We start from the raw sequence: 12,148 nt of genomic DNA, 5'->3' as shown, positions 1-12,148 counted from the left end.
CGGCAAGGTGGTTGATGGTGATACCAGTGGAGCAGACCAGGTAGAGGATGAGCGCATGGTAATGAGTGGGGAAAGTGATGTGTTGAATGAGATTGAAGCATTTAAGCATGACCAGAAATTCTGTGGCTATTCTGCAGTCTGTGGAAGCCATGTGCATGTTGAAATAAATCAGGAGCAGAATGGAAAGTGAAATGGAGTAGAGCTGGGTAAGAAACTCAGCTAGGCCAGAGAGAAAGTCAGGGTAAAGTTTGAGGAGGTGGTAGATTTAAAATGTGTTCAAATAAGGCTGGGGCTTGGATGGTAATCAAGCTGGCTTTTAAATATTGGCAGTTGCAATTCCACCATCAGGGCGTTGTTTCTCCTTATAATAATATCCATTGGGGGTAGTTTGGTTGAGTGTGAAGTACTCCAGAGATTTTTGCCAGGTTTTTGCATGGTAACTGTCAGTAATGAATTAATCGGGGTTGACACTTTCGACCAGGTGTTGAACAGAGCAAGTTTCATATAGTATGGTAGTATACATATAGTAGAGTGATTTGGGTATGTCTCGGAGGTTTGGCTGTACTCATGTGATGTCTGGGAGGAAGTGGGTGTGTGGTGCTGCTGTGATGCAGCAACACACACAGCAGCAGCGAAGATCGGCAAGGGATCCAGCCTATGTTAAGCAGCCAGGAGACAGATGGCAGCAGCAAACAGCAGGCAGGCAAACAGGTCAGAGATGTCTGGATCAAGTAGACACAGTCGTATTGATGTAGGAACGTTAGTCCTATGTGATTTCGTGGTTACGAAAGTATCAGATAAAAAAAAAAGAACACAAGCCATTTTTCGAAGCAAACATTAAAGATCAGACAGGACGGATGTAGCAAAAGCACAAAAGCATGCCACCATCATTCCAGTGTCATCTGGGTCTTGGTCAAAAAAAATGGAACCTAAAGATAAAATGTGTGCATTCACAGGTAGACTGCCAAGCTCCAGTCTACCACCTGAAGAACTTGCTGACTCACCTCACCTACCTGTCTGCTCCTTTCTAGATCTCCCAGTGGTCATTATCCATATTTTTGGGACAATAAAACGTTTTATTATTCAAATCTTCAGTGTCTGAGTTCTGCACTTGGAGTTCAACCTTTACAGAACAATCTGGCCAATATGGACTCCACAGACACAGCTCTGTTACTTCAGGTAGCTCAGGTTGGTCAACACAAGCAAATACTTCAATTTCTGTCAAACTATAACTGGGCCATGTCTAACTCACGAAATCTCTTGTTTATCCACCCAGCTCTCTTCCCAGACTCCTGCTGCCAGCTTGGCTCCCGAGGTCTCCATGCCACCACCTCACCTTTCTCTCCTAGAAGGTCATGCCCCAGGCCCAGATGCATCCCACAGAGATCTTGATAGTTATTCTCCTCCAGCGTGCTGTGGTTTTTCATCAGCGGCTGCTGAGGTTTTCCATGGACCCCTCAAAGATACATTCTGTGTTGGGACTCTTAAAGGGGGGGCAGTGGCATTGGCAGTAGGTCTAGCCTATTGGCAGTGTGTCTAGCCTATCCACCTATTCACATAGGTGGATAGGCTAGACACAGAGGACAAAGACAACACAGGGAAACACTGAACTAACACAACGAATGTGGCACGGCTCATAGACAAAGACAATATTAGGAAAATACTAACAAGAAACGTAATATGACAAAGACAACTCTGGAATTACACAAAAATGAAATGTAGCATGGCTGAAGACAAAGACAAGACTAGAAAACACAAGAAACGAGGCTAAAGAGTCTGGGAAAAACTACACAAATGTTCAAAACTGGACACAACAATAACACATGTTATACAGATTCCAATTCCCCACAACACTCACACTTTCCTGTTTGATGTTTGCCTATCATATTCAATGTCTTGTTTAGTCCCGTATGCCCTATTCTCAACCGGGTAATAATCGCCTCTTCTCTCCTTCTCCTACTGACTCTCCTCCCACCGTACACCTGTTTTTGGATGTTGTACTAACCTGTGTCTAAAAAATTCCACACCTCCTGCCATGTTATATGCATATGGTTCTTAATTATACTTTTTGCCTCCGATTTGCTTAATGCCACATCTAGTTGTATACACTGCGACTTGAGAGCCTGTTTTGCCAATGCCCTCATTACCATCCACACCCATATGTGCTGGGACCCAGATGAAGCTGACCTGAATATCCTCCAGGTCCAGTTCATGAATAATACTGTATATTCTGCAAAAAATGCCTTGTCTGCAAGACTTCCCAGATTTGATGCTGGCCAGTGCTGCCACACTATCTGATGCCACCACAGAGCTTCGGCACCCATTCGTCTTAACCAATTCCAAACTAACCATGATGGCTAGCAGCTCTGTGGTGTACACTGCCAGTTTGTCTGTAGTTCTCTTTTTAATAGTGACCCTCTCCTCTGGGATATAAACCGCAGCGCCCGTTCGCCCAGTTTTGGGATCCTTGGATCCATCAGTAAACACCATTACTTTATTTACACATTTCTTCTCCAGATACCTCTGCACTACAAATGGCACGGACACCTGCCTCGGTCTCTTTTTAATTTCCCCCTGCAATCTCATATCCACCTCCGTTGGAACAACCGACCAGGGTGGGAATGTATATGTGCCCCTAAGACAGTACTGGATATTTTGCAGGCCTGCACTCTTTGCCCTGTTGTTGCATACCCACCCAAAACTCATAAAATTTGATTTTGTGTGTTCCGCACAGTCAAGCAAGACCGCCTTTCCTGGATGCGTATCATTATGTCCTTTCAGACTGACCCAGTACGATAGCATTAACTTAATCCTTCTGAGACGCAGAGGCATCTCACCCATCTCTACCTGTACTGCAGCTGTTGGAGAGGTTCTGAAGGCTCCACAGCATATTCCCAAGGCCATGACTTATTCCACCTCCAGCTTCCTAAGGTGACACTCAGCAGCAGACATGTACGCTAAACACCCATAATCCAGTGCTGCCCTCATAAGAGCCCAGTGGATGTTGCGTAAGGCTGTTCTGGACCCCCCCAATGTTGCCCTGAGAGACATCTCAGCAGATTATTTATCTTTTTACATGCCATACTGCTAATTGTTTTGACTTTCCCTATATGCTGACCCCACGTCAGTTTTTCATCAAACCAGACGCCAAGGAATCGGACTATGCTTACTTGTTCTAGGGTCTGATCATACAGTTTTAGTGATAATGACTTATGCCTCTTAGAGAAGCATATTACCTGTGTCTTGGCCACTGACAGCTTGAAGCCCCACTTATTTGCCCACTGGATCATGACAGCACAAAAGAAAACCTTCAACATAAATCAGACGTGGCAAGACAGGAGCACAGCTGACTACTCTTTTAAGTTCTGCATTCTTGCTGCCAAGATAAAATGGATTGATGATGCTCTTCAGGGGATTTCCAGGAAAATCCTGTCCTGAGTGTTGTGCCCATGGCGGCTTTGGGGTGGACACCTGGTTGGCTGTGGTAAATTACAGCTGCGCTGTGGGTGAGTCTATACGGCATTGCCTCTCTTAACGTTTTTGTGCGGTGTGTATTTGGCCCTCATGTATGTGCTCTCCTTTTGCAGTGTCGCCACAGTGCGTAAAGGCCGCCGTTTGTGTGGTCCAGTGGCATTTGATGTTTGGGTAAGTGGCATGTCTCTCTTTCCAACTCACTGGGCTGTACGCAGCCAGTCTAATGTTCTCTTCTCTCCAAGTGCCAACAGGTGTTCCAAGTCAGAAATGAAGACCGTGCACCCAGGGAAAGGGGGAAAAGATAGACTTGTGCAGAAAAAAAAATGAAGAAAGGCTCAGTTACACACACACACCCTGTGACAACAGCACCCAAGGTTTCCCAGTAGAATATTCCCCAAAGTATCACACTGCCTCTGCCAGCATGCCTTCCTCCCATTGTGCATCCTGGTGCCATGTGTTCCCCAAGGTAAGCGATGCACACGTACCGGCCATGCACGTGATGTAAAAGAAAAAATGATTGATCAGAGCAGGCCACCTTCTTCCATTGCTCCGTGGTCCAGTTCTGATGCTCATGTGCCTCATGTTGGCGCTTTCAGCATTGGACAATTTCAGCTACAGTAGCTCATCTTCGCTCCCCACGTGCCTGGCTGTCCATGACCCTGTTTCTGGTTCACTGGTTGTCCTCCCTTGGACTACTTTTGATAGATACTGACCACTGCAGACCGGGAACACCCCACAAAAGCCGCAGTTTTGGAGATGCTCTGACCCAGTCATCTAGCCATCACAATTTGGCCCTTGTCAAACTTCCTCAAATGGATAACCACTCTGCCTCCTGAGCCACAGTGCTGTAATTGTTTGTCATCACACTGCTGATGAAGGCTGCAACAGACCCGAGTCATCACTGCTGCACTTTTCCATTTGCCAAATATCTTAGTGTTATAATCATTTTAATTTCTGCAGTTACTTGCGTTGGGTGTGAGTGCATCTTGAACGGGATAGATCACACACATTATCCCTGCACGATCTGTAGCATTTCATAAACTCACTGTCATTCAGCATTTGAAGAATATTGTGTTCCCCGGTGTTGTCTTGGTTGTTTGTTTGTGAACCCGTTACCCTAGTGTGTCTTAAATCTCAGTTTCCTGAGTTTTGGTTTTCCTTGGATGACACTGTGATAAATAAATTTGTTAAGTTATTCCTACGTCCCTTGTGTCTGCGTCTGGGTTCTATCCATAGTTCTCCTTTAGTTTCCCCTTAAGTCCTAATGGAGTCACAGAGCCCTGGTGGTACTTCCAGAGGAGTAAAAAGTATTGCATTACAAAAGTATTGTATTACTGAAGTAGAAGTACAGTTACTATTGTTCAGAAGTACTTTCTAAACATCTTGTGGAAACATGTTGTTCTGCTCATCATTATTCCAGACCAGTGAACTAGGGGCTACATTTAAGAAAAGCTAGCTCAAGCTCACTGGCTTGTTGGCCACTGGCTCATGGAACATTCATTAATGTTCCCAAGGGTTTAACTGCCACTTCAGTTAACAGTTGATATTTGAATTTAGGACAAAGTATATGGCCTCCTAACTTGTGCTTTCAAGTTTCAGTAATGTGGCCCCTGCTCCTTAACTAGTTGTCTTACCTTGCCTGTGCATTTTACTTTCTTCACAGAAGAAACCCCCCAACCATATGGAGAGGTACAAAGAGCTGACTTTGAAAAGGAGGTCATCTACTGGGGCCCTATCATCTCTGGCCCCTCCCTCCAAGCAAATTAGACTGTGGGAGACACCAAGAGTTTCCCAGACAAGTGTGGATGATGCCATCCTCAAGTTTGTTGTCCACGGTTTGCACCCACCACACCTTGTTCAGCAACAGAGCTTCATTGACCTTGTGCATCATCTTCAGGGGGCAAATGATAGCAAAGAGTGGGAGGCAGTTGATAGAGATTTATCAGTCATATTAAGCAGGCTTAGAGGAGATGTAGTGGAGAAATTGGATAAAATTGGAGATGTGATCTACTCCTATGGTTGAGAGAGATTTGGGGTGCTTGTCAAAAGGAAAGGCGAGAGGGTGCAGGTCGGCAAGTCAAGGCGGCAAAGAGAAATAGAGAAGTTAGTAAAGGAAAGGAGGCAGTTAAGAAAGCAGTGGAGGAAGGCGTCAGAAGAAGAAAGGGAGGGAATTAAGGTGTTGCAGGAGGAACTGAGAAGCAGGTTAGCAGTACTCAAAAGGGCATTTTTTAGGAACCCCTTTAATTTTGTGAAAGGCTTGTTTAAATCAGAGATTGAACAGTATTTGAAGTCGACGTATTCAGATTCAAAGGAGAATAGGAACATAGGTCTTCCACCGGACATGCCACCATTAGGGGAAGTGGAGAAGGAGATAGATGTGAGCCCACCTAGGTGGAGAGAAGTTGTGGAGGTGGTTAGGCGTGCAAAGCCTTCTTCGGCCCCAGGGCCTAATGGAGTCCCCTACCGTGTCTATAAGAGTGCACCTGGCATCTTAAGGACACTATGGAGGTACCTGAGAATAGTTTGGGAGAAACAGAGTATTCCAAGAGCATGACGCAGGGCAGGAGGTGTCTTCATCCCTAAGGAGAAGGAGTCATTGGACCTTAGCCAGTTTTGGATGATTTCTCTCCTAAATGTTGAGGGAAAGATTTTCTTTAGTATCGTAGCACAGAGGCTGGCTAATTACTTAGAAAGGAATGGTATGATAGATACGACAGTGCAAAAAGCAGGGATACCAGGATTTGCGGGATGCTTAGAGCATACTAGCATGATTTGGCATCAGATTCAGACAGCTAAGAGGGAGAAAAGAGACTTGAATGTTGTATTTTTAGATCTGGCTAATGCGTTTGGGTCAGTGCCACATAGCCTTATTTGGAGTTCCTTTGACTACTTTAAAGTGCTGGAGATAGTTGTTAACTTGGTGAAAGCATATTTCCAAGACATCAGACTGTGTGCAAGTAGCGCAGAGCTCACAACAGGCTGGCAAAGATTGGAGGTTGGTATTATGGCAGGATGTACAGTTTCCCCGCTAGCTTTCACAATGGCTATGGAGGTAATTATTAGGGCTTCCAAGTGGGTCGTAGGTGGGGAGAGACGGCAGAATGGAATGCGTCTTCCACCAATTAGGGCTTATATGGATGATATGACACTGCTAACTTCAACAGTGCCATGTACAAGGAGGTTGTTAGATAAAGTCAATCAGAATCTCAAGTGGGCTAGTATGAAGATTAAGCCTAGTAAGTCAACGAGTATTTCAATATACAGAGGGAAAGTAAGTGCTAGGAAGTTTGTTATAGATGGTGAGGAAATCCCAACAATTAGGGAGAAATCAATTAAGAGTCTAGGACGGTGGTACAATGTGGACCTGAATGATGCTGAACAGGTTGTGCAATTTAGAAAGGATGTTGCAGAAGGGCTGGAGAGAATAGATAAATCAGGGCTCCCAGGAAAACTGAGGTTGTGGTGCTTGCAGTTTGGCTTGTATCCTAGGTTAATGTGGCCAATGTCAGTATATGAAGTCCTATTATCTGTAGCAGAGAGAATGTAAAGGCTAATTAGCTCTTATATTAGAAAATGGTTGGGTGCTCCCAGGTGTTTAAGCAATGTTGCTTTGTATGGGAAAGGAATGCTTCAGCTGCCAGTATCCAGTCTAACAGAGGAGTTTAAATGCACTAAGGTTAGGACAGAACTTTTATTATCTGGGAGTAAGGACATGTTAGCAATGTGGTTCCGAATCCTTCTGGTGGGAGGAAATGGAACCCAAGGGCAGCAGTGCAGGTGGCAGAGGCAGCGCTTAGGCATGCAGAAATAGTAGGAAATGTTCAATTTGGCCGGGGAGGCTTGGGGCTTGGCCCAGGCAAACCAGTGTGGAATAAAGCAGGTCTAAAGGAGAAAAGAAAGCTTGTAGTGGAACAGGTGCGTAGGCAGGAGGAGTTGTTAAGGGGGGCAAAAGCAGTTGGTCAAGCCAAACAGGGACAATGGTTGAATTGGGAAGGTGTTGAGAAGAGGAAACTTAGTTGGAGGGACCTGTGGAATATGGAGGAAGGCCGTATTAAATTTCTGATAGGGGCGACATACGATGTGTTGCCAACCCCGCAGAACCTAAGTCTCTGGGTACAGGGCGATCAATTGTGCCCACTCTGCTCAGGTACAGCAAGTTTAAAGCACATTTTGTCAGGTTGTAGAATTAGCTTATCACAAGGCCGGTATACATGGCGGCATAATCAGGTGCTGAGAAGCTTAGCCGCAGGCATTGAAGAGAGAAGGACGCAGGTGAATTCTGAAAGTTCTAGAAAGGAGAGGTTAGGTGTGCAGTTTGTTCGAGAGGGGGGGGGGAATAGAGCTGCTAAGTCAGGGAGAAGGCAGGTAGGTGGCTGCCTGGTAGGGGCTGATGATTGGCAAATGCAGGTCGACTTGGGAGGAAAGCTAGTTGTGCCCCAGGAAATAGTTTGTAGTAATCTGAGGGTGGACATTGTCTTATGGTCCATGAGTAAAAAGACTGTATTTTATTGAGTTAACAGTCCCTTGGGAAAATTGAGTGGAGGCAGCTTATGAAAGGAAGAAGACTAAGTATGCAGATTTAAAGACAGAATCTGAGCAGAGGGGATGGAAGACCAGGGTTTGTCCGGTTGAAGTGGGGTGTAGAGGTTTTGTGCTGTTTCACTGTTGAGAGAGCTGGGAGTGCATGGGCAAAATTTAAGGAAGACAATGAGGGAGATGAGGCTGCTAGGTCTAGTCAGTGGATATGGATCAGGAGAAATAATAGTAGTTGGGGGGTGAAATAGGGACTGTGAGGGAGGGGGGGGGGCAGAGGACATACATGCCTAACCCGGCGGGAGGAGGGGTTAAAGTCTGAACAAGACACCTCTCCTCTACTCTGCTTTCCCCGCCCCATCTTCTCGCTCTCCCAATAGGAAGAGAACCAGGAAGAGGAAGTTTAGATAAGGTGGGGGTGTGGCCAGCTAGAGTCTCTCTTTGGGACCATGCGGCCTGTTCAGGTGAGTTTCCGTTGTAAGATACAGAGTTGGCTTGTTTTTTGATCTTTTTGGTTGTTTTCCTGTTTTGTTTGCTTCTTGAAGGAAATGTTAGGGCTTTTATGGGTGCAGTTGGTGAGAGGCAGGGGTAGATGATGGTAGTGTGGCAATCAGCAGTTACATGTGGCATCTAGGCAGTGGTAGTATGATAGTATCTTAGCAGTTAGTATTGGCAGCTAGCAGTTAACATTAACAGTATAGGTGAATCTAGCTTTATTGTCTTCTTCTGTTCCTCTTAGCAGGTAGCGGTTAGCACTTAACATTAGCTAAATGGTAGCATCGGATTAGCGGTTAGCACTAGCATTAGCAATAGTTAAATGGTAGCATCGGTACTGGCCACTACCTGGAGCATCTCTGGGTCAGTTGAATGTGGCAGTGCTGTTTGGATTGTGTAGGAGCAGTGTGAACTGGCACTAGGGGGGGTGACTCTGGGACGCCGGAGCTCACTGCCTAGCCTCCTGGAGGTGTAGTGGGACTAAGTAGGCGAAACACTGTTGAAGGGAGGTTTCCACCTGATGACCTCCAGAGACGTGTTAGGAATCACTGCTCTTTGGCATGTATAGAGGCAGATTAGGGCTCCAAGGTTCTTCACTGAGAATGAATCCTCTTTTTGAGCACAAGTATCTTGTGTTTAAATTAACTCAGCCGAACGCAAATGTAATGACACGCAATACTGTTGTTAATAAAGTAACAAAGGCCTCTGCTGAGATGAAGAAAAACCTCAAAGCTGCACTTAGTGAAGTTGAGGTGATAGCAACAACAACGGATTGCTGGACAGCTCACCATCGGAGGTTTATTGGAGAAACCGCACACTGGTTTGACCCACAGACCATGCAGAGATCGTGTGCTGCACTGGCCTGCAAACAACTCAAAGGTTCACACAGCTTTTCAGCCCTGGCTGGAGCCCTGAATGATGTCCACACTAAATTCAGAGAGAAAATTGTTCGCACAACAACTGACAATGGTTCAAATTTCCTTAAAGCCTTCCGAGTGTTTGGACAGACAGATGAGAACAAGGAGGGAGAAGATGGAGATGGTGGTAGGGATGAAAATGACGACAGTGACGAAGAGGAGATCGATTTTGTTGATGCCGGAGCACTGTTGGATGAGGATGACCACTTAGAATTTCAGTTGCCCAAGCATCACCGGTGTGCATGCCATCTCCTCAACCTGGTGTCTACAGTTGATGCTTCAAAAGCGGAGGGCAATTAACTGTACAAGTGTGAGTCAAGGTCCACCTTTGCAAAATGCTCCAGCCTGTGGAACAAAAGTGCAAGATCAACTACTGCAGCGGAGGTAGTAGAAGACCACTGCAAGCTCCAACTTGTGAGGCCCATCGTCACCAGGTGGAACTCCTTCTTTACTGCGGTTGAAAGACTTCAACGGATCACAATAGAGCAAGGCGAAGGAGCCCTCACAGCTGTCTGCGGTAAACTTGGCATAACAAAGTAAGTGTTTTTCTTCCTTTTATTAGTTTTTAAGTCACATGTTGCTTTTTCACCTTGAAAAAAGGTATTGTGTTGGTCTTAATGAACATTCATTTTGTAGTTATGGTTTTCCCTGAATTATTTACAGTGTGTTAACGCCATCTACTGGCCACTTTTGTAACAGTAGGTTGTGAATGGGTTCTACTTCGTGTTGTGTTCTCATTTGAAACAAGATTTGCATTCAGTTAACACTTGCCTTTTTCAAGTAAGCTAAATGTGCTTTGTTGTGTCTCTGTTCTCTCTCTTGTACAGGCTCACCCCAGTGGAACTGTCCTTTATGACCGAATATGTGAAGGTACTGAAATTCAAGACCTGCTGGACAACATTCCAAAATATCCTCAAACTTGGTAAGTGTCTTCCTTCTTACTTTTCAACTTCCCTTTCCAGCTGAACATTTTTAGTAGAGGGATAGCCAATGACGGATATATGGGGCTGTCATCATTGGAAAGGGTATGGTGTGCAGTTTCATATGAAATGCGATATGACCATCTCCAGAAAAAAGTTGGGTGGCTTAACTGTAAAGTGCTTGGGGAAACCATGCTTTTAATATTGTGAATTGGAGTGAAATGAGGCTGAAATGACATTTCATGACACACACACACACACACACACACACACACACAAGCCAACACAAAATTACATGATCTTGTGTGTAGTTAAATTCTGGTATTTTTTCTTTTTTTCCTGTTTCATTTGTTCTCCAGGCCTTGACTACATCAGAAGCCACCTCGATAGTCTCATTGCTGGGAAATCTTCATCATCAGAGGAAGACGACTTCTTTTCTTCCCTGAAGAAGGCTGGCCCTGTGATGCTGGCAAGGCTCAAAGTACTGGACTCACATGCACGACTCAGACACTTCTATCACAATAAAAGGCTTCAGGTCGATTTATTGCAGAACTCAAAAGATTTCAAAATAGAATGAAGGGAGTCAAAAATGCAAAGTACAAAAAACCCCACAAAAGTACAACAAAAAGCACTAAGGATATTCTCTGTAGGCAAAAACAAGACTCTTTTACTAATGTGGGTAATCACAAGGACAAACGCTGGACTGACGTGTAACACAGGGTTGGCACGAGACAATCTGGCACAGGACAGGGGAAACGCAGACATTATATATACGAGGTAACAAGGAACAGGTGGAGACAATCAGGCCGGTCAGACAATCTGACAGGCGGGAAACACCAGGAAGTCAAGGGCCTGAAACGAGAGGAGAATTAGTTTTCACAATAATATATATAGACAACAGTGAACAACACCTCAACAGACCCGACGAGACATAACAGGCCCTCCTGAAGCAACCCAGCAGCTGGAGGCATACCTGGGGTGCCCAGGAGAACCAGCACTGAAGTCGATCCCAGCTGTGCTGCAACTTTCACAGAAGCTCAATGTAACACTCCCTGCCTCCGCTGCCTGTGAAATACTGTTTAGTGTTGCAGGGATGATCTTCAGGCCAAGGAGGGAATGCATTGGTGCAAAAAACTTTGAGTTTGACTTGTTGCTTTTGCGACTGAACAAGGCCTATTGGTAATGTGTGTGTGTGTGTGCGTGTGTGCGTGTGTGCCCAGCAGTTTCTGTTCTATGAGCTGCATGCTCTGGTTCGAGTTGAGAATGGGCTGTGTGTGTGTTTGTGTGTGTGTGTGTGTGCGCGCGTGTGTGTGCATGTGTGCGTGTAGTGTAGTAGTGTTTGTGCTACACCTGTGTGGCCACCAGGGCTCTGTGACTCCATTGTGTGTTGCATTCATTTGGTCGAGTGTAATAAAGTCTAATGAATTTTTTTTACATTTGTGGACCCCATGCTGGTTTGTCAATCTAATACATTTTCAATAAAAGATAATTGTTTGATAACCTAATTCTGAGGTATGAAGTTTTACACCATTTCAATAAGTCATTATTACTCTTCATTCATGTATTTTATTTGGAAGCACTGTTGAAATTTCCACTGGTCTCAAGTCATAAATGCACATTAAAAACAGATAGCACATGTTATCATACAGTACTACTGTACAATGTACAAAAAATGTAATAATAATAATAATAATCATTATTAAAATTATTATTGTTATTATTATTATTATCTTGCAAACCATCTACTATGAGTCAATTTTGCCCTGTCATCCATAATCTACGCAAATGTCCTCAATGGCATTTTTCCCC

At 44.8% G+C, this 12,148-nt stretch overlaps 1 long non-coding RNA gene across 1 annotated transcript; it reads left to right on the top strand.

Annotated features, from left to right (window-relative positions):
• The first annotated feature begins 9,030 nt into the window (after window positions 1-9,030).
• Window positions 9,031-11,781, top strand: LOC121610931. Its single transcript, XR_006007056.1, has 3 exons — window positions 9,031-9,955; window positions 10,247-10,341; window positions 10,699-11,781. It is a non-coding gene; the product is annotated as an uncharacterized LOC121610931 (long non-coding RNA).
• The last annotated feature ends 367 nt before the right edge of the window (window positions 11,782-12,148 follow it).

This window comes from Chelmon rostratus, chromosome 8, assembly GCF_017976325.1.
Source record: "Chelmon rostratus isolate fCheRos1 chromosome 8, fCheRos1.pri, whole genome shotgun sequence".
In the NCBI taxonomy this organism is placed as follows: domain Eukaryota; kingdom Metazoa; phylum Chordata; class Actinopteri; order Chaetodontiformes; family Chaetodontidae; genus Chelmon; species Chelmon rostratus.
The sequence above is the reverse complement of the archived record's forward strand: the minus strand, read 5'-3'. Positions and strand labels throughout refer to the sequence as shown.